The 22533-nt window shown below is 44.1% G+C and overlaps 1 protein-coding gene across 2 annotated transcripts in view; it reads left to right on the forward strand.

Moving 5' to 3' along the window:
• SLC6A1 (solute carrier family 6 member 1) overlaps positions 1–22533 on the forward strand; it is a 72077-nt gene that overhangs the window by 18990 nt on the left and 30554 nt on the right. The window contains exon 1 of one of the 2 annotated variants that reach the window (XM_074550125.1): positions 1503–1734. The exons of the other annotated variant lie outside the window; for it this stretch is intronic. The gene's annotated coding sequence lies outside the window, so the exon portion shown is untranslated. Of the gene's footprint in view, positions 1–1502; positions 1735–22533 lie in introns of those variants that run through there. 2 annotated transcript variants of the gene reach the window in all.

Raw genomic sequence — 22533 nt, forward strand, 5'->3', positions numbered from 1 at the left:
TATTTCATGATTAGCTTTTTGCAAATATTAATATAAATATGTGTTATGTTAGAAAGGTATGCTGTATTAATTTTTTTAAGTAGTGTGTTAAATATAGTTTTAGGTTGTAACATAATGTTAGAATAGAAACTATGCTATGTGGGATACTTTTTTTATAAAGAAAGGACTTGCAGTGAGATAGCAGCCACAGGACACCTAAATCTTTCAGAGAAAGAGAATTTATTGCTCCATTATCAGAAGAAATTAACTTCTTCCCGCCTCACTCAGCCCTAAAGACACTGTCAGGATTCAGAGGAAGACGCTGATGCTGCCCAGGCAGAATCCTGTGTTTGAATGGAATTTATGCATCATGTATGAATATGCAACAGGTTATTGTTTTTAAGGGTTAATCCTCCGTTAACGTGTGTCCTTTATCGTGCTATTTTGCTCAGAAAAAGGTACCTGGACTGTCCATAATTCCTTGCTTTTATTGTCTTTTATTGTCCTAAATCCCAATTGTCCAAATTATCATTACTCTAATTATATTACTAATTTTATAACCATTTTATTACTCTTAAACTTTTTAAATTTCAAAAACAAGTGATTGGCATTTTTCACATTTTGGGACAGTCCTCAGCCTTTTGAACACTTCCCTTGCTCAGGTGAATGCTGCATTCCCAAAAGGAGCCTTTGTTCCCCCAGCTCCCTCTCCTGCGCTGCAGGAGCTGCAGGGCTTCCCCTCGGCTCGGACCTTTGAGGGCCCCAACAATGGCAGCAGGATTTGGGAACTTCCCTCCTGTGAAATCACATGGGTTTAAAATTTTAAATGTTTAATAGTAATAAAATGGTTATAAAAATGGCAATATAATTAGAGAAATTAACATTTGGACAATTTGGATTAGGACAATAGAAGACAATAGAAACAAAGAGTTACAGACATCCGGGTACCTTTTTCTGGGCAAAATAAGCCCAAAATGACCCACCTTAACAGAGGATTAACCCTTAAAAACAATAACCTGTTGCATATTCATACACCTCATACATGATGCATAAATTCCATTCAAACACAGGATTCTGTCTGGTCAGTGTCAGCTTCTTCCCCTTAATCCTAACTGGCGTCTTCAGAGCTGAGCGAGGAGGAAAGAAGTTCGTTTCTTCTGATAATGGAGCAATAAATTCTCTTTCTCTGAAAGATTTCAGTGTCCTGTGGCTGCTATCTCACTGCAAGTCCTTTCTTTAGAATAAAAGTATCTTACATAGCATAGTTTCTATTTTAACATTATATTATAACCTAAAACTATTTTTACCACACTACTTAAGAAAATTAATACCAGCATAACTTTCTAACACAACACATATCGCATTCATTTGAATATTTGCAGAAAGCCAATCATAAAATACACATTTTTCACACCTCCCAAGGGGAGAGAGAAGGCTCCCAGCCCAGAGGGGTGAATGCACTCCTGGGACCGGAGCCTGAGGAACACTTCCAGCTCCTTTGGAAAGGAGGCAGCTCTGTGAGAGCACAGTGTTCCCAGCTTGAAATCCTGGACAAAAGGGGCAGGGAACCTTCCAGAGCCCGGTGCTGCTGTGGGGAAACAGCTCTGCCTCTGCTTGGGAGGTGGACGAGCCCCTGAGGAACTGTATAGAAAAATAATTTGGAAAAGGAGTCAGTGCAGAGTTCTGGGGACTCACTGTTGATGGGGCAGAGAGGTGGTTGTGAATGAGGAGCTGCCTTGGGATTCTCTGTGGCAGGTAAGGAATATATCTAATATATCTAATATATCTAATATTCTGCCTGCTCCCAACTTCTTCCTTCTCTTCCCAACCAAGCGCCAGGGACAGTGGAGGGAGTGGAAGGGAATTTTCTCCTCTGCTCCCCATTCCTGTGTTTCTCCTCCAGGAGCTCTGCACGAGCAGGGCAGTGCTGCTCACTGGTCTTGCATTAGGCTCAGCATTTTTCTTCAGAAATGATGGTGCTGAATATGATCTTTTCAGTTTTACTTTAAAAATTCACTGAAGTAAGATGGTGTTTTGAGTATTTCTCTCAATGGTCCCAGTCACTGGACCCAGAAAAGTTCAGTGCTCACTGGGGTTCACCCAGTTGCTATGAAATCTTCAACCAGTTGGGAACATCTGTTTTTATGTTTTGGGGGACACCTTTTTTTATGTTTTGCCTTTTTTTAATGGAAGCATTTGTAGTGAAGCAAATTAAAAGACATTTCTAATAATGGAACCATCTCCTCCCTGGCAGGTTTCTCATGGAAGCATGGCTCAAAGTTTTCCTCCTGCTATTCAGCTGTGTTAAACTTCTTAATTTCAAGCATCAATCTCACCAGTTTAAAGCAAAACTTATCCATTTTAGTATAAGGAAAGACAAAAACAAAAGCCACAGAGCTACATTTAAAGAGGGAAAGCACGTAATTCTCATCAAGTGTTGATTAAAGTCTTGAATAAAATACATTTTTTCCTGTGCCATCAGTGCTGTAGATTGTTAATAAAAAGAAAAGTAAAGCTCAGCTGTGTTCTCCAGGAGCTCGAGGAGGCAGCAGTTATTGCTTCCCATTAGGAAGGTGACATTCCCAGATAGATGGCCTAGAAAATTGTTTCCAGAGAGTGAGAAAAATTAGTTCAGGAGGGTTACTGAGCATCCAGCTCTCTGCTTTGCAACAAAATGCTGGGTACCTGGCAGCACATGGCACTGTGACAAGTGTGCAGCCTGGGGGGTGTGACAGAACGGGAGATGCTCCAAACTCCTCTTCTCTTGCACATTCTGGCTGAGCTTGCAGAGCTGGGCTACAAAATCCCCATCCTTGGGAAGTTTTGTGGATGCTGATAAGCTGAGCAAGGACATTCCCTTGGTGTGCAATAAATGTGGGGCCTCATGATAATGCTGGGCTTGGGTTTCTGGGGTTTTTTAAGTGATAGCATGTTGTGCTCATTTTCAAATTGTATGAATTAAATGAACCTTAAGGCATTGGATAGGAAGACATTTGGCATTTGTGGGGATTTCTGTAGCAGGTTTCATGTGTGGAGGGATCTTTTTCTTACCTAGAAAAACCTGCTTTGCAATTGGCTTTTTGCAAATCAATTTTTTCTGTTTTACTTTTGCTCCTAAATACAACAATGCACCTTATAAAAGCAGTGCAAGAGGAAATAAACCTGAATTCATTATTCCAAAACACAGAATGGGAGATGCTCCAAACACCTCTTTCAATTCTGCATGAGCTTGCAGAGCTGGGCTGCAAAATTCCCATCTTTGGGACTTTTTGTGGATAAGCTGAGCAAGGATGTTCCATTGGTGTACAATAAATATGGTGCCTCATAATAGTGCTGGGCTTGGGTTTCTGGTTTTTCTAAGTGATAGCATGTTGTTCTCATTTTCAAATTGCATGAATTAAGTGAACCCTAAGACACTGGATAAAAACACATATGGCATTTGTAGGGATTTCTGTAGCAGTTTTCATGTGTGGAGGGATCTTTTCCTTACCTAAAAAAATCTGTTTTCCAATTGGCTTTTTGCAAATCAATTTTTTTTTGCTTTACCTTTGCTCCTAAATACAACAATGCACCTTATAAAACCAGTGCAAAGGGAAATAAACCTGAATTCATTATTCCAAAACACATTTTGCTCCCGTTCAGATCTGTTTGTCAGCATTTGGCACTGTCACCATGTGGGACTCTCCCTTCAGCCAAGGCTTGGAAAGTTTTAAATGGGAAGAAACTGAACCCTCCCAAGCTGCTGCTGTGGGGAGTGAGGGAAATGAGGTTTTGTGTGCCATTTGTATTCCCCTGGGGTTCTGACCAGCATTTCAAACACAAAGTGAGGAAGAGATTTCCTCCTGTGAGTCCTATTGAGCCCAGCTATTGTGAAGGGATTGTGGGAGCTGAAAAAGAGCATAAAAAATACCTGTAAGGACAGATCCATGAGGAAAAAAAATGAGGCTTATAATTGTGGTGCTCATTATGAAGTTTTTTCTTTGATTTAACAGATTCCTGGAACCTGGGGCTGACTTCCAGTCACTTCTGGGGTGGAATTCATCAGCTATTTGTTAGGAAAGAGCTACCACAGGTCCACAGAATGCAATTACAAAGCTGACACTGTGCCAGGACTGTGGATTTACTTTCCAGAAAGTGCCAGGGCATCTTTCACAGTCACAGATCGTGACTCTCACCTTTTGGATGGGACACGAGGCTGGTTTTATTGGGAAAATATGGCTGCAGAAATAATTTGCCGGGTGTATAAATAGCATCTGCATGTGGTTGTGTTCCTCAGGAGAAGAAGGGGAGCCAGCTGAGCTGCCAAGCAGCACAGATAAATTGTATCTGGAAAAGAGAAGTATTGGTTGCAGGAGGACAGAGGTAATTGGGACCATATGTTGTTCCAAGCTTTTCCTCAACTGAGCAGTCATGTATTACAGTGCAAACAGCTGAAACTGCTCCGCACTCATCTCTGAGATGTTTTGTGTGTTCAGTGATGGCCTTGAGTTCTTTGGGGCTGTGCAAATCCAGAAATCCTGGCTGCTCCCTCAGCAGGAGCCAGTGGCTGAGCTGCAGAGACGAGAGCCAGGGGTGAACTGGGCTGTGGAGCATCAGGGGCCAACAGAGCCTTGGGGATTGGCATCAGACAGCTGGGTGAGATCTGGGAATGATGGAAAAAGGAGGGGAAAAAACACTGCTCCAAGAGCTCTGGAAAGGGAATAGGGTGGGATGGGAGTAGAGGGAGAAATGGGGAATGCCAAAAGGAGTGTGGGGTGCATTGAGGGACTGCTCAGCTCTGTGAGAGCACATTTGTTCCAGAAAGTTGCTGGAGAATGTTTGCAGCAGGAAGCAGGGAATGTTCAAATCTGAGCAAGTATTCAGATTATTCTATGTAAATTTGACCTCTGGCTCTCTGAAGGCCAATGGAGCAGGACTCTGCAAGGCCCAGGAGGCACATTAGCAGTGAGCAGCATCCAAATGACATTTCAGACACTAAATACAGCAACTCCCTCTCCTCTTATATCCCATCTGTCTTTGTTCTGTCTGTCTGGCTAATTTATTGGAGCCTTGTCTTGTGACAGTTTATTTATCCTCATCACAGACTTCTTTCCTGTAGCCAAGATTTCCAGTTTGGCTGAGGGAAAGAATATTGCTGCAGTGCAATTCTCCATTTGTCTGAAAGATAAGCTACCAAAATCTCAATGTGCTCCCCTGGAGCAGTGTGGTAGGAGCCCAAATCAGTTCTTGACCCTATGACTTGTCATTAAGAGCCACAAATCATCCATGATCATTTCCTGATGTGAAAACTGAGAGGCTGCTGTAGTAGAGGAGCAGTGTTGTTAATCCTGTCCTGGTAAAATATTGTTCTATGATGGTAATTGCACATGTGGTGCAAATTTACTTTTGCTCTCTTTCATTACTTTGTTGCTGTTGTCCCATCACTGCTTCTTGTACATTTTTCCTGCTTGGCTTCATAAAATGAGATTCACAAGGGGCTAGAATGGAATGATCCTTCCAGCCTGGAGAGCACAGCCAGGGGAGAAGGAATTGTTGGTTCTGCATGATCCACTTGGTAAAAACTGCAACAGATGCTGCTCCTCTTTGTCTGCAGATCTTCCCAAATCCAGCAAGGAACAAGGCAGCACCTTTTGGGCAGAACTAAGTGGGGAATAAATATATTCAGGCCTGGAAATTCCCAATCCAAGGGACTTCCTCCACCTCAAAGCATGAGCTTTTAGTCCAGCATAGAGCCACCCCTGGCTGTGCTATCCCAGCACAGAGGGGGTGTCCCTGGATGTGCCTCTGCCTCCCAGTACTGCTCCTGCTCCCCTTTTTCCATCACAGCAAAGGGGGTGAAGAATTGCCATCCCTGCTGTCCCAGGAAGGAGCTGATCCTCTCTCCCTGCACTGTTTGAAATGCTGATGTGCAAACAGGGCAGAAGAGGGGCAGTATAGTAAATATTTTTTCCCAACATCCAGGAGGAATGATGAGGAGGACTCCATCTTATCAGAAGGCTAATTAATTACTTTATTATACTATATTATTTTACACTATATTACATTACATCTAAGCTGAATCTGCACAAGTACTCAACTCTGCACACAATCTCATGACAGTCAGCCCACAGTCCTTACATACATACCTGGATCAAACTGGTCAATGAATCAAAACACACCAGAATTCAATTATCAATTCTCTTCAGGTAAACAATCTTCCACCATGCATTCCACTTGTGAGCAACACAGAAGCAGTAAATGAGATAAGAATCATTTTGCCTTTCTCTGAGGTTCAGAGAATGTGAATCCCAGGAATATTCCTGGGAAGTGACACCTTGGCTTAGATGGATTCAATTGGTCAATGAATCACAACACTCACACCAGAATCTAATTATTAATTCTCTTCAGGTAAACAATCTTCCACAACTCATTCCACTTGTGAACAATACAGGAGCAGTAAATGAGATAAGAATTGTTTTTCCTTTCTCTGAGCTTCAGAGGATGTGAATCGCAGGAATTTCTTGGGAAGTTGTGCCTTGCTTTTCTCTGTGAAGAGAAATGTGGTGACAGAGCAGAGTTTGAGCAAAGCCTGTTCTGGAGACTTCCATCAGCACTGTGGGATTTTCTGTGCTGAGAGCCCCTTTCCTCCCAAGGAATGTGAGAGCCTGTGGGAGGCTCCTCATGCTGCTCTCCCTCAGCTGCTCTCATGTTTGCCCCTGCCTTTGCCAGGCTGGCACAGGGGCTCTCTGATCTCTCACACAGGTGGAGTTTGCTGATGGAAACTGGGAGCATTCAAATTGTGCCTGGCAGTGCCCTTTGCATGGTAAATAATGAACATTCCCCAGGATGAAGTTTGGAGAAAGTGGGTGGAGGTGAATTTTTTCATTGAGATGAGGAGTGTGTGTGGTTGTTGTTTTTTTTTTCCCCTTCTCTGCTTTTCCAGAGCTCTGCGCTGCATAACTGGAAGATATAATGGCTGTATGAATTGCTATTTAATCAGGGATGCTAATTAAGTCTTAGCTCTTTAATGCTTTCATGGGAGAGCTGTATATGATTTGCAGTGGCTGGAATTGCAGTTTCAGGCAATTAAGCTCCTCTTAGCTTTGTAGAACCTGAAAGTGCAAATTTCTGAGGAAAATTCAGGGCTCAGAGAGATCCTGTCACCTTTAACATTTCTCTGGGACTGAGGGTAGGAGATGTTTGGAAAAGGAAATATTCTAAAGCAGCCAGGCAATGAAACAGTGCAATCATTTCAGCTTTTAAGCAGCATTTTTGAGTGTATAATTACAGTAGTACATCCACTTTTATGGCACAGTTAATATAATTGAAGGTTAAATATAAAGCCCATTTGGAAAAAGAAATTTCGCTTGTTTTTTCACTTGTTTAGTTTCATCCTGAAATCAAAAACAGTTTTGAGCTGCCAGTCTGCTGCCTTATCAGGTGGCAGAGAAGAATTCCCAATTCTGGGTCTGGGCAATTCTTTCCAAACAAGTTGGTCCCACCAGCAAGTGGATGGAGACATTTAAGAAGTGGGACAAAATGTGTGGAACGCTTGTCAGGCTTGTGAAGCACAGTCAAACCAACCCAGGAGCTACATTTTCAACAGAGAGCAAGCAGGTCTGTTTGTGAGTAAGAACTGGCTGGAATTTTTAGGATTTGAGGAGCTTTAGTCCCCCAAACATTGTATTTTTGTAGCTGAGATCCGTGATACAGTGTGGTGGTCATCTTAATTTTCAATTCTCTGGGAGCTGGTTCAGTAAGCATGTCATAGCCTGGCATGCAAAAATGTGCCATTTCTGCATGGCAAAAGGGCCAGAAGGGAGAAGAAAAATGAAGAAAAAATATTAATATAAAAATAAAGAAAAATATTAATAGCTCTCTTTCTTGATTGGAATGCTTCTTGGAAAAGCAGCCTGCCCTTAGAAGAAGGGTAATTCAGAGACATTTCAGATACTTGAGGCCTGAGAAAGAGAGCACAAAATGGACTTTTTAGACTGAAGTGTGGTCCATAATCACACTCCTGAGATTAGAGGGGTGGTTATTTTAGAGAGTCCCCTCTCCTTCGCCCTTTCTGCTGTGGCAGCCACTTCTCAGCAGGGCAGCTGGAAATGGAAAGGTGAGGAAGGAGCAGTGATGTCCTCAGCAGCATCTCCCTGAGCAAAGCTTGGTGTCTCCTGCTCCCTGCAGGTTGGGCAGGTTCCCTTCCCTTGCATGTCCCTGCACTGCTCTGGCATTTTCCAGCTGTCCAGGTGTCCCCATCCCAGCACTGAATTATTTCACACCACAGCCCTGTGATGATGAACTGGCAAATATCCATGGAGGGAGCAGATCCCACAGGCTGTGTGGGTGCACAAATGGGGCTGAAATTCCCTGGGCCAACCCACCCCACAGGCTGTGGCCACAGAAATGGGGCTGAAATTCCCTGGGCCAACAGATCCCAGAGGTTGTATAAATACAAATGGGGCTGAAATTCTCTGGGCCAACAGATCCCACAGGCTGTGAAAATACAAATTGAGCTGAAATTCTCTGGGCCCACAGATCCCACAGGCTGTGGAAATACAAATGGGGCTGAAATCCCCAGTGCCAACACATCCCACAGGCTGTGGGCACATAAATGGGGCTGAAATTCCCTGAGCAAAAAGATCCCATAGACTGTGAAAAAGCAAATGGGGTTGAAATTCCCTGGGCCCGCAAATCTGAGAGGCTGTGGCCCACAAATGGGGCTGAAATTCCCTGGGCCCACAGATCCAAGAGTAGGGCTGAAATTTCCTGAACCAACAGATCCCACAGGCTGTGGAAATACAAATGGGGCTGAAATTCTCTGTGCCAACAGATCCCACAGGCTGTGGAAATACAAATTGAGCTCAAATTCCCTGGGCCCACCGATCCCACAGGCTGTGGAAATACAAATGGGGCTGAAATCCCCAGTGCCAACACATCCCACAGGCTGTGGGCACATAAATGGGGCTGAAATTCCCTGAGCAAAAAGATCTCATAGACTGTGAAAAAGCAAATGGGGTTGAAATTCCCTGGGCCCACAGATCCAAGAGTAGGGCTGAAATTCCCTGAACCAACAGATCCCACAGGCTGTGGAAATACAAATGGGGCTGAAGACCCCTGTGGCAACAGATCCACAAATGGGGCTGAAATTCGTTGGGCCCACAGATCCCAGAGGCTGTGGAAATACAAATGGGGCTGAAATTCTCTGGGCCAACAGATCCCACAGGCTGTGGGTGCACAAATGGGGCTGAAATTCCCTCTGCCAACAGATCCCACAGGCTGTGGGTGCACAAATGGGGCTGAAATTCCCTGTGGCAGTGTAGCCAAGCAAATCCCCCAGCTCAGCAAGTCCCTGGAAATGCTCCAGTGGGTAATTTGATGAGCTTGTTCAACAGGGCTGTGTGTGGCAGCTGAGCTGGCATTTTCTGAGCCCTTTTAACTGCCTGGCTGCTGGAATGCTCTGCTTGGTGCTGATTCTGTGAGATCTGGGTTCTGCCCACCAGCACTCTGGGCTTTCTTTGTAAAGAATTTCAAGTGGTACCATCCTGCCTTCAGTCTGCTCTGAAGTATTTTCAATCAAAAATGTAAAATAAAATGTAGAAAAGCAGAAATTGTGGTTGGTAATAAATGGAAGCTCTGTTTGCTTTGCATTTGAAACCTGTATTGGAAATGTAGAAAAGCAGAAATGGTGGTTGACAATTAATGGAGGCTCTTTTTGCTTTACATTTGAAACCTGTATTGGAGCGGGGATTAGCAAGGTCCTTCCAGCTTTATTCTCTGCAAGGCTTTTCCATGCACTGCTTTGATTTTTAGCTTATTTCCAGCCTGCCCCTCTTTTGCTCCACCCCGCAGGTAAAGAGGGAAGTTGTTTATGGCACAGATAATCAGAGTTCACATGCTAAAATCTCCCCAGAGATCTGGATACCCAATTGCTGCTGAGATGCTCATTCCAAACTGTGGGGACTGGTGAGATGAATCCTTTGGATACTGCAAATTGCACTCTGATTTTGGGAGGGGAGGACAGGAATTGTGTCAGCTACACCAAAGTTCATGGTGACCTTTGGAAACTTGGATGTTCTCCTCCACAGGAGCTCTGGGTGGGAAGAGGCTGCCCTTGGAGGTGATTGCAGCCACCTGAACCTCCAGAGCCTCTTGGGTGGGGTAAAATTTGTGGAAATGTGGAAAACTTTGTGCTCTGGAGTCTGAGACTGAATTCCTGAAGCAGAAATATGCTCAGGGTCTAAAAGCTTCACTTGCAAGGTGGTTTTGTTTACTCTGAGAATGTATTCCCCACCAGAGCTGCTGTTTCAGATATTTCAATGTTGGACCAGGCTCCCATTCCAGCTCAATCAGCTCCTGTTAGATGGCAGTGGCCATTTCACCTTTCTTTTTTTCTGCCTTTGCTGTAAAACAGACAAATGTTCCTCCATTGATTTTTGCCCTCTGAAAGCTGCTCTAACACCCTGGCAGGAAGGAATTGCTGCTGCTGAGAGAACTCACAGGCATCATGCAAGATCAATGCCTCCCTAATTTGTTCCAGGGTGAAAATACTTGTTTTTCTAAGATCTCCTACAGGATTTACCTGGAAATCCACTCCTGCCTGGAAAACATTGGGCAGTCCTGAGGTGCTGATGGAAGTGAAATGCATGGATGATCCCAAGGAGCCCCTGGGCTGGGATAAAGTGAAATCCATGTAGCGAAAAACATGGAGTAGAACATGTACTACAGCATGGCAGCAAAAGAATAGCTGCTAATCCATCCTAAATATCACTGGATGCCTGCTGATAAATAACATGCCTCATCTATTATCCAAAAGCAGCTGAGAAGACACATTCTCCTGATTGTCCAAAAAAAATCCCCATTTTCAGGCTGTTTTCTCAAATAAATTAATTTATTATTGCATCTGTGATGGCCTGAGGGCTCTCTTCTCCACTGGAGAAACTCTGGCACAATAATCTAATTTGGAGATTAAGGGTCATTTGTAACACCTGAATGGCAGGGGTGTGCTCCCTAGGGGATTTGCACATTCCTTTTTCCCAGTGAGGATCCTCTCTGCCACCTCAGATTTCACAGGTGGGTAAAGGTAGAATTTCCAGGTGTGCTTCAGGAAACTGAATTTTTGCTGATTATCCACTAGAGATCTGGCCCAAAGCAATGTCAACAGGGAGAACTGAATGTTGTTGATGGGTCACACTGGGTTTTTTGTTTATTTTCATACATACGTCCTTTACTGTGAGCTGGAATTTAGAGAGCTTGAGGAATTTTAAAGAGAAGCACTGAGAAATGTCATTTCTTGGGTGAATCTGAAGCACTGATTGAGAAGTAGGGGGTTTATTACTGTTCCTGTTGTGCTGCCTTAACCCAAAAGTCAGTCCAGCTGGAGTTCTTGGTGAAGCCCAGCTGTGGGAAAAGCTTGATTTCTGGTTTTATTGCTGCTAATTTCATTAATAATGGAGCTGCTGTCCAGGAAGAGACTGAACTCCTGAAGCAGAAATGTGCTCAGGCTGTAAATGCTTCAGTTGCAAGGTGGTTTTGTTTACTCTGAGAATGCATTCCCCACCATGGCTGCTCTTTCAGATATTTTAATGTTGGTTTTATCCATGCGCACGCAGCCATTAGTTTGCAAATGATGATTGAATTAGCAAATTAGATTCCTTCACCCTTGGCAAGTGCCACAAACCTTGCAATTGGAAGGCTGTGAAAGTCTGAGGGGGAGAAAAAATCAGTTCCCAAAAAATGGGGGAGAGAAAAAAGCACCAAACTGCAGCAAATAAGGTTTTATCTGATGTAACTAAATGCATATATGAGTGGGCTTTTTTTTTTTTCCCTATAGAGTCAAATGAGATTTAAGTGGTCTCAGCAGGAATGTTCAAATCCTCAAGTGTGGATCTGGAAAAATGTTTCCTGCTATGCTCTATCAGGGCAGGCAGATGAAAATAAAGCTGTCAGTCCTGCAGCTTGCTGCAGACTCATCCATTTTGAGAGCAAGGCAAGCACTGTGTGCACTCTTACCCAATATGAAAACACATTTTTCCTCCTTGAACTTCTTGCTGATGAACTGTGTACCTCTGGAAAAAAGGCAAGTTTAACCTAATCTCCTCCAGGGGAAAAAAAAAAATCATAACTCCCATGTTTCATATTTTTGCTCAAGTGGTTTATTATTCAAACAAATGGTGTGAGGGAAAATAACTCCCTCCTTGAGGAAGGTGTTTGCCTCCTAAGGCTTCATAGTGAAAAATATGCCCTAGAGATCAAGGAAAAAATGTTTGGTAGTGGCTGGAAGTAAATAATTCAATTTCTGCCTTAGAATGAGCAGCTGTCCCCTTAGAACAGAGATGATCAGTGGGTTAAAAAATGAGGATTTAACACTTTGGACAAGACCTGCCATGACACCAGCAGGGCTCCCAGGAAGCTCTGCTCTGCTCAAGAGATCACCTGGCCCTGAACTCACCCAGGTGCCCTGTTCTGGCTGGGATCTGCTTCTCTCCTCATCCTCCTCCTGCTGCTCTGGGCCCCTGAAATCCCAGGGAATTCATTCAGTGTGGTCTCAGCATCCAGAGGAGTTCCAGAGCCCCAAGCCCTTTGCAGCACAGACCAAGGGGGAATTATCCCAGATGGCTGCCAGTGGCTCTCAGGCTGCAGAATTAACCTTTGCTGCCTGGAGTTCTCCTGGAAGCCCTGCTGGTGCCTTATCTCTGTGTGTGAGATAAGAGCAGCAGGGTTTATTGGCAGGAGCCAGTACTTGGTGCTGTGTGCCTTCCCTGACCCTTCAGATGGTTGGCAGCTCTGAGCAATGTCACTGCTGCGGCGTGGATGGCTGCTGGTGAGCTTGCTGAAATTAAAATAAAATAAAATAAAATAAAATAAAATAAAATAAAATAAAATAAAATAAAATAAAATAAAATAACCCACAAAAAACAAACAAACAAACAAACAAACAAAAAAAAAACAAAAAACAAAACACCAACCCCACAAATCAATTCCTTCACAAGACAGGAAATTGTTACTCTGTGTTTACACTGCAGCCAGCAAAGTGGATGTTTTGTCTTAAATTTGAAATTACTGAAGTGCTGTGAGAAGCAGGTATTTGTAATATATATCTCCCAAGCAATGAGTTGTTAGTGGATACTCAAGGCACGCCTGAGGAGATTGTTCAATAGATTTATTTTGACCAAAGCAGCAAAGCTTCAAAACTTCTTTGCAGTTAGAAAGCTCCAGACAGGTAAAACCAAACCAAAATTCTGTTGATGGTCTTCAATGCATGTCCTCCACACTGAAAATCTTAGTAGGATGCTTCAATATATTCAAAATAAACCTATTTAAACTATCAGTGCAGTCAGGTAAAAACCACTTACGTGCACTTTTGACCTTAGAAATAAAATAGAAATAAATATATAAAATAAATAAAATATATAAATATAATAAAAATAAATAAGATTTATATGAAATATAAATAAATTATAGAGAATAAATAAAATTTATGTAAACTATAAATAAATAAATAAATAAATAAATTATATAAAATATAAATAAATAAAATATCTGAGTGCTCTGGAGCAAAGGATTCTCCAGGAAGGGGTCCCAAGTCCCCTCACCCAGGGTTTGCCATTGCAGAGAGCTGCAGGGAAATGAGGGCAGGGGCTGCAGCCAGACCTCAGCGCCACCTGACCGAGCCAAAGCGGAGCCCCAAAGCCCAGCAGAGCCTTCCTGCCACGTGAGAATTCAGGTTTGCATCTCCCAAAGGCCAATTAGTTCCAGGAAGTTGATGTGAGGTGCTGCTGAGTTGCTGTTCCGGGCATTAGGGCCGGGATTCAGGGCTCCGAAATGCCCCCGAAGGCGTTTGTGCTCCCTTGAGAGCCATGCCAAGGGCTTGGAACGGACCCTGAGCCCAGTGCTTGTCTGCAGGGAGGCTGGAAATGCTCCGGGACAGGCGTGAAGCCTGCCCTGATGGCATTGTCATGCCATTGAGCCATCAGCCCACACCAGCAAGGGCTGCTTTCCATCATCCCTGACCCCTTGCAAAATGCTCAAATTTCTATTCAGCCTTTTACTTTTATTGCCTTTATATTTTTTTTTTCCAACTGAAAAAACCCCAAATTATTCTATTTATCTCCTACCCTCGGAGTGAGTGCCCTGATTGTTTGTCCTTATCGCTTCAAGGCAGAAAGTTTTATAGATTTGCAAAGCACCTCAATATTGCAGCTTCGAATTCCTGATTTGACAGGAGGGGTGAGGAGGGGGAAAATAATTTCTTGTTTCCATTTAAACTGCTTTTAGTTCAGACTGAAATCCCATTTAAACCTGAAGGTTTGGATTGAAGTTTGAGGATCAAAGAAAACAGAACAGATAGAAAATGTGGCTTTAGCTTGGAGCTATATCTGAAAAGGGTAACCTCAGTTTCAGGGCTTTTCTTCTCTCCACTGCACCCCCTCCAAAATGCTCTGATTTTTGCAATTTCTCCTGCCAAGAGTCTTAACTGCATTAACATGTGCATGTGCCTGCAGCCTTTTTTTGTTTGCTTTGCTCTGTATGATAACTGCATGTAAGAATCACAAATGTGAAGGCTTTTCTTATTCAGAAAACAGGGGCTGTTTCAAAGAAGCCACGAGCTAAAACACGTAGAGGAAGCCCCAAAATTAGAATCCTTTGGATGAGCAGTGCTGGCAGCTGCTGTTGCCAGTTGAGAGGCTTTGTAAACCAGGAAACAGCATCTGCCAGAGCTGCCTCTTTTCTTCCAGGCTTGGGGAAGTGCAGGCCTTGAGCTGGGCTAAAATTGGACAAGGAGTTTTGTGGGAGTTGGGGGGGAAAAATAAAATAAAAATAAATTCCAATAAAATTAAAAAAAAAAATTCCAACAAAATGATAGACACTGAAAGAAGCTCGACTTGCACAAAGGTGGCACAGCACAGCCTCTAAAAAAGAGGAATAATTTAGCTCTGTTTGTCAGAATGTATTCCCAGCCCTCTCTGTGATGCTGGAGCTCTGTGGATCCTGCCTGGTGGGTGGCTCTGGGAGCTGCAGACAGCTTTCCCCTCTGGATGTCACCCAAAGTGACTTGCCCAGTCACACAGACAAAATCTGATCTCAGATGTGCCAAGATGTCATCCCCTGAACAATAACTCGGCCCTGGCACTTTTAGGCAGTGTTTTCAAGTTTAAGAGAAACTCAAATATCCCCAAAATCCGAAGCGCTCACTGGAGGTGGCAGGAGAATCACAAGGGATAACAGCCAGAACAAAAATGTTGTATTTTTGTGGCCCAAATTCTGTTGGTTTTATCAATGATTTTGAAGCTCTACTTGAGTTTGAAGTGATCTTCAAAGCTCTAATTTTTCTTCAGCATCGCTCTACAGAAATTATTTTTCTTCTCCTTGTGGCTTCATTCTTAAGCATGAAAGGGAAACTTGGGTAATATTTTTAAATCTAATGAGGAGAATTTTAAACATTGTTAAAACTTTATTTCTCTCTCTCCACCTCACCCCCACGATGGTGAAGGTGCCCCTTTTCAAGCATCATGAGCCTTTTCAATTTAGAGATCCATTTTAAGATAGTATCTGGTCTAAATTTGGCCTCGTTGGAAACTGGGAGCCATGTGAGAAATCAGAGGCTGAGGAACACCAAGCATTTGGTGAAAATCTGAGTCAGATTTGGGTCAGATTCTGTGGATTTTGGCCTTGGAATCTTGGTGAAACAATTCAGTGTTGCCTTGGCTGCTGCCCCCCCATCAACATTGGGCTCTGTGTGGTGTGGGACTGACACAAAGCAGGAGCCATTCACAGGCTGCTGATCAATAGTCAGTGTTTCCTTTAAATATTAGAAATTCAGGCAGCCAAAACCCTGGGAGCCCGAGCAGCTCATACAGAAGGCAGGCAGAGTGTTGGATGTCCTGTTTTCACATCATGTTTTCATCAAAGGAAATGTTTTACTTTGGGGATGTGGCACCTCCAAATAATTTGGGCAGTGTGTTGGTTCTCACAGGCTTCCAAAGCCACTGCTGAGCCCTGGTGCTGTTGGTGTTCTGTGCCTGTGTGGACTCCTGAGGTGTCAGAAAATCTCTTTTTTCCCAGCCCCACAACCAAAGAAGAAGTCAAGATTCGTCAGTTCTGTTTTTCAAGGTTTATTTTCTCTTATCCATTCCTTTCTTTCTCTGACCTGCTGAGATCTGTCCAGCAGGTCAGTCTGTGGCACACTGACCACCCTTGGGGTGGTGTTAACATTTAATGCTAAGAACTAATTGTACTTTATTTACAATAATTTTCCAATACCTATCACCTATGTCAGACAGTCTGTCTCTGCTCTAAACCAATCCAGAAGATGGAGGAAAAGGAGAAGAAGAAGAAGAAGAAGAAGAAGAAGAAGAAGAAGAAGAAGAAGAAGAAGAAGAAGAAGAAGAAGAAGAAGAAGAAGAAGAAGAAGAACAAGAACAAGAACAAGAAGAACAAGAACAAGAACAAGAACAAGAACAAGAACAAGAACAAGAACAAGAACAGGACATACCCAGATTCCTCCATCTTGCCTCTTGAACCCCCATTCTAAATCCCCAAAATTCTACTTTTTCACCTTGTGACAAATTCGCTATCATTCTACTCAAACTCTTGTGGCTTGTAAATCCTCACACAAAGTTGGTAATTGTTTCCATGGGCTAAAATCAAAGGCACGGGTGATTTTAACTCCGTGCCAAGGTCTCTGAGCCCCCTGCCAGGGTCTGGAATCACCCAGGGCAGCCAGAGGAATGTCCTGGGTTCCAACATCACTGCAAAGTGCCCAGGGCTGGCTCTGGCAGGTTTAGGCACTGGCAGAGCAGATGCAGGGAAGCAGCACCACCTTCTCCAACACTTTTCCCTCCTGCCAGCAAATTTGGCTCTGGCACACCAGGGCATTCTCTTCTTTGGGAGGAGAAATGGCACAGAGCTTAGAGACTGGTAAAAATTAAATAACAAACACCACCCCTGTCACTGTCACATTTTCTGAAAAATCCCTCGGCCAGGATTTCTTCTCCTGGGAAGGTGAGAAGCCTCAGCTTCTCCATGTTTTGTTGCTCTAGAATGTGGTCTGGAGATAGTTTATCCAAATATGTGAATTGTTTTTAGTTAATAACCAATCACCATCAGTTGTGTGGGACTCTCTGAGTCAGTCAGGAGTTTTTCATTATCATTGTTGTTAAGCCTTCTGTCTGTATCCTTTCTCTTTAGTATGGTTTTAGTATCATATAAATAATATAACATAAATAATATGGTATGATATGACATGACATAATATAATATGATATAATATAATATAATATAATATAATATAATATAATATAATATAATATAATATAATATAATATAATATAATATAATATAATATAATACAATACAGTATAATATCATATTACAATAAATCAGCTTTCTGAGAACTTGGAGTCAGATTCTCATCTCTCACTTCATCCTGGGGAGCTCACAAACACCACAACCCCCAATTAGTTACAGTGAGATTTTTATTTTTTTTTCCCCAGAGACTGTGATCCTTGCTGGAGCTTTTATGTGCTTTTATTTACCTTTATTTGCTTCCAGGAGGCAAAAAGTCTTTCATATTTAGCCATTTGTACATGCTGGAGATGAAAAGAGGCCGTGAGGAGAGTGTAGCCGCGTTATTATTGAAGGTTAAGGGATTGCACTGGCACGCAAAGAAACTCTGCTCTAAATTCTGCTCCAGCCTCCTGCTTGGGCAAATTGCTTTGCCTTTCTGAGCACTTGCTGCTCCCTTTTTCTGGGCTGGCTTCCTGCATTGGTGTGTCTCCAAGGACGGGCTTTGTGCAGCTCCCTGGGCCCAGGAGCTCAAGGCCCCCAAGGCAGGAAGTCAGCACTGCCCAGCTCCTGCCCACTGCAGCTCCCCCCAGCACAAACTCCATAAAGGACAAAAAAAGAGGGGCAGAGCAGCAGGAGAAAGGGCTGGGTGGGCTCCTCAGCACCCTCGTCTCCTCCCGGGCAAGGGGATGGGAGAAGGGAAGCAAATCTTGTGACTGGTGGTACTTGTGGTGTGGGTGAGAATCTTTAATGGGTGAGAATCTTTAATTTCTGCAGTTCAGCACAGGGCAGTAAATCCATTTTCCCACTAAATTCGGCTTTGTTTCTGTGGCCAGGATAGACAAGCAATGTTGGGTGGTTTCCTGGGTGTCAGCAGAGGGATAATGGAACCTGTTGGAGCATCGACCCCAATGATGACTGGCGCCACTTGTGTCCTTTTTTTGAGGCTCTCCATCCCAGGTGTTGCATTTTCTAGGCACCAGTTTTGTCTCTTTTTGAGCCTCTCCCTGATCCCCAGATATTGCATTTTCTGGGCACCCATTTTGTCCCTTTTTGAGCCTCTCTGTGTTGCATTTTCTACCTGTGGGCTCTCAGGGAAGGCCTTGGGGTCTGCACAACAACAATTAACACCAGCTAGGGCTAAAGGATGACCCAATCTACGTAAAGAACAATAAGCAAACCCATTTTATGCGGTAGTAACTTGTATTATCACCCTGCTCCATTAAACTCCAGAAGGATGGGAGTACAACCAGAAGTCCAGATAAATATGGGAATGTTGTCCCTGCTTTCCTAAAGCACATCCTATTTACTGTGTGGGAGCTAGAAGTGAATCTGTGGTTGCAGTAGATGGTGATTATTCTATTTCATTATACTAACTAACTTTCATTACATTTATTTCTATTTCTTTATTATATTTAATCAGTCTAGAAGTTAAAAATAGAAATTGTGACAAAGACAACAGTGCAAACAGCAAAGGAAACACCATTCCAGAAGGTGGGAATCACCAAAGCAGGCAGGTACTCCAGAGCCATTTGGTTCTGTTGTAAATTGCTCGAAATCTCTCTGAAATTGGGCCCAAAATGTTGTGGTGTGTAAATATGAAGTAGTAGGAGCAGATGGTGCTAATGTGGGCTGAGGAGAAATACTCTCAAAATAGTTTGTGAGCACCCCCAGCCTTGTTAGAACTTCTGGCAGGGATTAGGAATTGGTGTTGATCACTGTAAAATCTTTGTGAGGGACTGGTTATCAGTTAGTTTTGATTTAATTCCACGATGAGTGGAAAAAGCTTCTCCTTCCAGCATCTATCATCTATTTTAAACAAAAATCTTGCAACAAATCTTACGTATCACTCCATGCTTGCAGGAAAATATTGTAGATTTTGCAATTGGCCTCGTGCAGACTCCCAGGATTGTCAAGATAATTTTGCACTTGTGCTTTAAGTGTGTTTTGCTGCATCCTGACCCTGATGTTAAGCAAAAGGACAAAATCCATTGTCATTCAGAAATAACCTTGCTATGGGCTATGTGGCCAGCACTTCCCATGATTTTGCATCTTGCATTTCGCCTTTGTTTCTTTTTTTCTTTAATTTTAGTGTGGTTTTTTTCCTTTAATTTTACAGTGGGGTTTTTTCCCAGACTGATTACAGAATCATTTATAATTGCACAACTACACATTTGCTAGTAAATTCTTTAGAAATATGAAACTTTGGGGGTTTTTTTGAGGATTAAGTGATTAATATTTATTTAAGGATGTAACCGGGATGTGTCCTTGCTAGCAGCACTGTGTAAGAGACAAGCTCTCTCTGCAGGTTAGACCTTTGTATCTTTATATTAAGAGGGAATTTTGTACCAGGAGAGCTACAGAAAATGATAAATCTCATCACTGAACTGGACTTGGGAAGTAAATACCTGTTCTTTGGGCTCTCAGTTCCACAGATGCCTCCTCAGGAATCTCTGCACGCCACAGAAATTTGGACAGTTCTGGTGATGTTTTCTGGCTTTTGGGTTTTATCTTTATTTTCTCCTTGCATGTGAAGATTGGAAGACAAAGCTTTTCCTTCCTGGGGGTGGTGGGCCTGTTTCCAAGGCACAGTTAAATATAATATCCTTGTGATTTCTTTGGATTCCTGTGGCAATTTGTGCATCCCATGAGAGCCAGACAAGTGCTGTAGGAAGACTGCTACCCTAAATTTAAGGAGAGGCAAAGAGGGGCTATTTTTAGGAAACTATTTTCTTTCTTTGCCTCACATGCAGCCTCTGCTGTGTGGCTAGAGAGGAAATTTGTTTCCTTAGGGGCGAAAGCAGAGGAGCTTTCATGGACTGTCTTAGAGCCTGAAGGGAAATTGTCTGGCAGGGAGGGACCTGGAGGTGCTGGGGACAGTGGCTGGACATGAACCCAGCTGTGCCCAGATGTGCAGGAGGCCAAGGGCACCTGGGCTGGGTCAGCAATGGTGAGGCCACAGGAGCAGGGCAGGGATTGTCCCCTGAGCTGGGCAATGGGGGGACACCACCCCAAACCCTGGGGTCACTTTGGGGCCCCTCACAAGAGGGACCTGGAGGGGCTGGAGGGGCCCAGGGCAGGGAATGGAGCTGGGAAGGGGCTGAGGGAGCTGGGAAGGGGCTGAACATGGAGAAAAGGAGGCTCAGGGGGACCTTGTGGCTCTGCACAGCTCCTGACAGGAGGGGACAGCCAGGGGGGGTCTGGCTCTGCATACCCAGGAACAGGGACAGAAGAAGGAAAAATGGCCTCAAGTTGCCCCAGGGCAGATTCAGATTGGAGATTTGGGAAAATTTCATAATTAAAAAGTTGTCCTGCACTGGCAGAGGCTGCCCAGGGAAGAGTCTGAGCCACCATCCCTGAAGGGATTTAAGGGATGTGCAGATGTGGGGACAGAGGTGCACGGTGGGCTTGGCAGGGCTGGGTTGGTCAGGGGTGGGTGTGAGGATCTCCCAGGGCTTTTCCAGCCTCACTGATTCCATGACAGTTCTGTCAACTCCCAACACCTTCCTGTCTTGGACAGAGGGACAGAGGGAAATCCATTGGCATCTTCTGCTGCTCCTTCCCAGCTTTGTCTCACCCATGGTTTGACCCCAGCTCTGGTTCTCCACTCCAGTGGCTCCTTCTTTGGAAAAGCTCAAAGTCTCAACTTCCCTCCTGCCTGGCTCCTCTGGCCTGAGGCTGCCACAGCAGGAATTGCCTCAGGAATTGTCCCCTCAGAGCTGGCTCTGGCAGCCCCACAGCTGGATCTGCCCCACAGCTGGATCTGCCCCACAGCTGGATCTGCCTTCCACCCTGACCCCAAAGTGGCCCCTTCCTCCCATCTGGGGCTCCCTTTGGCTCCTCTGGCTGCTGCTGGAGATGCTCTTTGGGGGATTCAGGATCAGGTGCAGATGCCCTTTGGGGGATTCAGGACCAGGTGAAGATGCTCTTTGGGGGATTCAGGACCAGGTGAAGATGCTCTTTGGGGGATTCAGGGACCAGGCTGGGCAGGGAGCACAGCCCATCAGCCTGGGGAGATGGGATCTCATTGAGCTCCTCCTCAGCTGCAAAGATCAGAGGAGGTGGCAGTGTCTGAAACCTGAACCTGGGCTCCCCTCTGCCAGGCTTTAACTCAGCCACATCCTCCCCTTTGTCCTTCTTGTGCTGCTCTTTGGAGCATCACATTGCACCAAGAAACTGGACTCAGATGGGAGTGGATTTTCCACATCCATGCAAAATTTAAATGAAAACATTTTCTGGATATTTTCTCTACCATCCAGCTTGGACTAGGTGTAGACTTGCATGATCACATGCAATAACTGAAACAGTAAATTAACCTGGAACCTGAGCTTGCAGGAGCAGCAGGCAGTAGAACAGATTAGAATTGGAATGGCAGATATTGGAATGGCAGAACTTGTCCAAGTTGTTCCAATACCTCCTTTCTGGGCTGTGACACCTGCCTCAGATTGGAGCCTTTCCTGCTTTAGTGTGTCCTGGGTGGAGAAGGGCAAAGCTGCCTTGGAACTGTTGGGGTTTGGATCAGTGGAGAATTAATTGAGAAGAGCTTTTTCTGCTCTTTAACCATGCTGGTGCCTTCTCCTGATGAATATTTGGCCACCAGTCTGCAGCATTTTTGCCTGTGCACTGAGCCCTCCCTTGAGCCCAGCCCTGCCCTGCCCTGTTGGGCTTCTTTCTGCAGGGCTTGGGGCCCACATGTGCACAGGGATCTGATTTTGAGGTTCTGGTGCCTTTTCTGTCAGCACAGCTGGATTTAAAAGCTGCGCCAGAAAAGAGAAGGTTTTCCCAGGTTTAACTCTGCAGTTCTCGTTATTTCACAAATTTGTACTCTTTGGGGTTTGGTGAGGTGATGTTTTGCAGGTGAGTTTGAAACCAGTGAGCTGGGATTTCCAGCAGTGCTGGATCCCTGCTCTTCAGAAGTCTCAGGCACCCAAAATGGACAATTCTGCTTTTCTCAATGCTAACATTCATATAGACATGTGAAAAATCAGTTTTCACATCCTACTTTGGGCACCACAGTCTGCAGAGTGCATCTGATGCATTTCCTTCCACTGCCCACATTCCTGGCCCCATCCTGAGCAGAAATGTTTGCACAGCTGGCCATGCACAAATAGATAGAGATTTTGTTGGTTTTGGTCGTGCAAAAATAGATAGAGATTTTGTTGGTTTTGGTTGTGCTCAAATAGAGAATTTGTTGGTTTTGGTCGTGCTCAAATAGAGATTTTGTTGGTTTTGGTTGTGCACAAATAGATAGAGATTTTGTTGGTTTTGGTCATGCACAAACAGAGATTT

This window comes from Zonotrichia albicollis, chromosome 12, assembly GCF_047830755.1.
Source record: "Zonotrichia albicollis isolate bZonAlb1 chromosome 12, bZonAlb1.hap1, whole genome shotgun sequence".
Lineage (NCBI taxonomy): Eukaryota > Metazoa > Chordata > Aves > Passeriformes > Passerellidae > Zonotrichia > Zonotrichia albicollis.